The 4336-nt window shown below is 47.9% G+C and overlaps 1 pseudogene; it reads left to right on the plus strand.

Moving 5' to 3' along the window:
• Positions 1–922: 922 nt before the first annotated feature.
• Positions 923–3227, plus strand: LOC116641650 (annotated as a pseudogene).
• Positions 3228–4336: the final 1109 nt, after the last annotated feature.

The raw sequence follows: 4336 nt of genomic DNA on the forward strand, positions 1-4336 counted from the left end.
GACTTCTAAGGCTGGGGTATAGAGGTTTCTACCTAGTTCTCCAAGAACTCTTGCTCTTAGAGCCCTGAGCCTCCACAAAGCAGTCTAACTCCGCTGAGGCCACAGAACTGGAGAGGTGTCCTGGTATAGGCCTGGCTGAGCCTAGTCTTTCAGTCAAGCACCGGGTAAGTGAAGATGCCTCCAGATCATTCAACCACCAACAATTTGAGTCACCCTCAGTCATTTGAGTCTTAGCTGAGGCCCCAGCCTGTAGAACAGAGAGACAAGCCACCCTCCTGGTGTTCTGTCCAAATTCCCCAGCATTCCTCGCCGACACATGGAATCTGTGAGGATAATGAAATGGTTGATGTCTTATAGCACTAAATGTCAGGGTGGTTTGTTATGCAGTAATAGATCACTGGAACCAAACTAAGACCTAGAAAACTCCCCCACCCCTTCCTGCGGGCTCCAACCCAGAGGTGGCAATGACCTAGCCTCAACCATGCAGATGACAGCTCCTAGGGATGACAGAGCCATAGAATGGGAGGAACCCAGGTCCCTAAAGATCAGGGGGGACACTGCTGCTGGCTGATAAGAAACACTCACCTCAAGGGTTACGTGAGAAAGGAATGAATGTTTTTATTCCTTCGCCAAACAAACAAAACAAAGATAGAGCAGAGGGCAAGGCAGACACGGTCCCTGACCTCTGGGAACTTTGGTCTTTGACTGGAGAGGAAGCTGGAGGGACGGGTCACACAACTCCAGATGAAGCCTCCAAGATGATACAACTGGTTATTTAATGGCAGGTGAAATACGTTCTAGGCAGAGATACACAGGAAGCTGTAAAAACAACTCACAGGACTCCGACCCAGTGTGGGCGGACGTGGAAGGTAGCCCTGAGGAAGTGATGCTTGACCAGAAGGGTGAGTAAAAATGAAGTAGGATGGTAGAGAAGGAGGAGGGGAAGACTGTTGTGGCAACACAGACGTGGGTAGAGCATCTGCCAAGGCTCCTAGTCAGGGGGATGGTGAGTTTGAGAAACTGGAAGAAAAAACAAGTCAATCTGAGCCTTGTGGGTCAAGCTATGGGTCAGATATGATCTCTAAGAAATGAGAATTCACAGGGTAATTCCAGCCGGAGACTCAGCCTCTGGAAGCAGTGTGGGGAGCAGACTGGGGGCAGCGAGCAGCGGGGGAGCTGATGGAGACCCCGTCCATGGTGGGGGCTGTGGCGATAAACAGGGTGATCAAGTTTGAGAGACATTTGGGAGGTGGTTGATAGGACTTAGGGGGCAAGGGAACTCACTGAGAGAGAGGAGTCAGGGATGAAACACCAGCGAGATGATGTCTGGTCTGTGAGTAAACTGTAATGTCAGAGCCAGAGGAAATCTAGGCATGACCAAGTTCAAAGGCAGCTCAGAGCAAGAGAAAGGGGGTCGGATTTGTAAGTGGGGGCCTTTGAGCAAATCACCTTGCTCAGGACCACTTAAGCATAAGGGCAAGGGCTGCGTTCATTCATTCATTCGAAACACATGGTGAGGGGCGCCTGGGTGGCTCAGTCAGTTAAACGTCTGCCTTCAGCTCAGGTCATGATCCCAGGGTCCTGGGATCGAGCCCCACATCAGACTCCCTGCTCTGTAGGGGGAACCTGCTTCTCCCTCTCCCTCTGCCTGCCGCACCCCTGCTTGTGCTCTCTCTGTGTCAAATAAATAAAATCTTAAAAAACAAAACAAAACATGGTGAGTGGTGCAAGAACTGTGCAATAAATAAGATGCAAGCAAAAAGTACGTGGTGTGTTAGTGACAGGGCTAAGGAGAACAAATAGAGCGGAGAAGGGGAGAGAAAGGGGAGTTAAATTTTTAGCTAGGATATTCAAAGTCTACACTTACGAGAAGGGTGGATCCAGGTTCTGTGGAATCTGAGGGGGGTCTCCTCTAGACAAAGTATTAAAATATCTTATTTTTGCAAATGGCACAAAGATACGTGACAATCTGAATCAATTTCTAGGGCCTTGCACGGGGTGGTGCAAGTGAGGGGCAGAGCAGAGCTTCAGGAGTTTCTCAGTAATCCACCTCTGCTCATGAGTAATAGGGCTGGGGAAGGGGAGGAGTGTGACTGTGGGTGTCACAAACAGAACCTGCTTCTGTGACTTGCAGCAAGTCATTCAATTACTCTGACCCCCAATTTCCTGATCTGTAGATGAGGAAAATAATATCATGACCTTATAAGGTTTTTAAGGAGTAAATAAGGGCATATCAGTAAAGATCCTGACTCACAGTAATACATGGTAGCCAGAAGAGGCAATTGTCCTAAACAATAAAATCATTGTAGCAGGTGTTGGATAAGTTGGTATGGCACGTGCCATCGGCATTCTGGGAAACTCTCTGGCTGACGAACTTGCCCTTGTGGATGTTTTGGAAGATAAACTCCAAAGAGAAATGAGGCATCTCAGGCGGGAGCTCACTTCTTCAGACGCCAAAAACTGTGGCAGATAAAGATTACTCTGTGACCGCCAATTCTAAGATTGTGATGGAAAATGCAGGAGTCTGCCAGCAAGAGGAAGAGAGTCGTCTCAATCTGGAGCAGAGGAATGTTAATGTCTTCAAATTCATTATTCTCCAGATCATCAAGTACAGTCCCAGTTGCATCATAATTATATTTCCCAGCCCAGTGGATTCTCACATTCTCACATATGTTACCTGGAAACTAATCGGATTCCCTGAGCACCACGTGATGGGAAGTGAGTGTAATCTGGAATCTGCTAGATTTCGCCATCTTATGGCTGAAAAACTTGGCATTCATCCCAGCAGCTGCCGAGTTTGGGGAGAACCTAGTGTCTCAAGTGAGGCTCTATGGAGTGGAGTGAATGTGGCAGGTGTTTCCCTCTAGGAACTGAATCCAGAAACGGGAAGGGACCGTGATAATGAAAATTGGAAGGAAGTACATAAGATGGTGACCGGAAGGGTAGAGCCATCAAGCCAGAAGGATATACCTGCTGGGCTATTGGGTAAGTGTGGCTGATCTCACTGAATCCATGTTGAAAATCTATCCAGGATTCATTCCATGTCAGGGATGGTGAAGGGAATTCATGGCATTGAGAATGAAGTCTTCCTGAGCCTTCCACGTATCCTGAGTGCTCAGGGGTTAACCAGCATTATCAACCAGAAGCTGAAGGCTGACTGAGTTGCTCAACTCAAGAAAAGTGCAGATACCCTGGGGGACATCCAGAAGGGCCTAAAAGATCTGTGACTTCTGGGTTCTAGGCTATAGAAATTTAAAAACTCCAAAGTGGTTAACCATGAATCTCTAGTTTTTAACCATGTACGTGGATTATAGTTTGCTTTTTATCTTCCTAGATATGTGAATTTGGGCTCACAGAATCAAAGCCCACGCTTGGTTTAATGCTTGCAGTATGAGCCCTTGAACAAACAAAATTAACTATTGGGGGGAAAAAAGAAGAAAAGAAAAAAGAAAGAAAAGAAAGAAAGGGGGGGAGGGGGCTCAGGCAGGCCTGCGAATGTGGCCAGATCCTTCACTGCCTCAGCTGCCGCTTCTCCAGCTATCACACGGAAGGCAGGACAGTCCTAACGCCACCGCACAAGTCAGTTGTAAGGACATGATATGCAGGCGTGGACAGAGCCCAAGGCCACTGCTCCTGCCTTCTTCCTCTCCCAGTCAGACCCATGTTCCGGGACCTGTACCCAGGAGAGGGTGGGCTGTGACAGCCTTGGGCACCCGGTGACCAAAAGCTCCCCCCAGGTCCTGGGTGTGTGGCTGGTACAGCAAATGGTCTCAGGCATACAACAAAGCAAGCTCAGCCCGTGGTGGGTGCTGGTGACGTTCGATGACTTAAAACAATTAAACCCATAATCAGAGGGTGCTCTGACTCGGCTGCTGTGGGTTGGCTTGCCCACGAGTCACAATCATCTTGCTGGGAGTGTGCATCAGCCGTTAGCCCTCAAAGTTCTGTTGCTAAGAGATTATGAACCAAATGATGTTTCCAAAAAATAACCACTACAGGATGTTCCAGGAGGGAGCCATAATAACAGCCCAAACAGAACGGATATGCTGTTATTGATAAATCCCTATAAAGAGCCAAGGAATGGGACGGCTGGGGGTAGCCTGGCCATGCACATCCTATGTAAATGTCTGGCTTGCCAAGGTTTTAAATATAACAAAATACAGTTATCCATGAAAACTGTAAGGGATATAATATAAAGTCCTCATGATTCCAAAAGTTCTTTCATCAACCAAGATGTGTCTGTCTGTTGGAGGCCTGTTTTGCGCCTATCCCATGCATGTTTACGACGACCTCAGCCACATTTAATAGCAGACAGCCCTACGTCTAACACAGCTGT

This window comes from Phoca vitulina, unplaced genomic scaffold (genome assembly GCF_004348235.1).
Source record: "Phoca vitulina isolate PV1807 unplaced genomic scaffold, GSC_HSeal_1.0 scaffold2, whole genome shotgun sequence".
In the NCBI taxonomy this organism is placed as follows: Eukaryota; Metazoa; Chordata; class Mammalia; order Carnivora; family Phocidae; genus Phoca; species Phoca vitulina.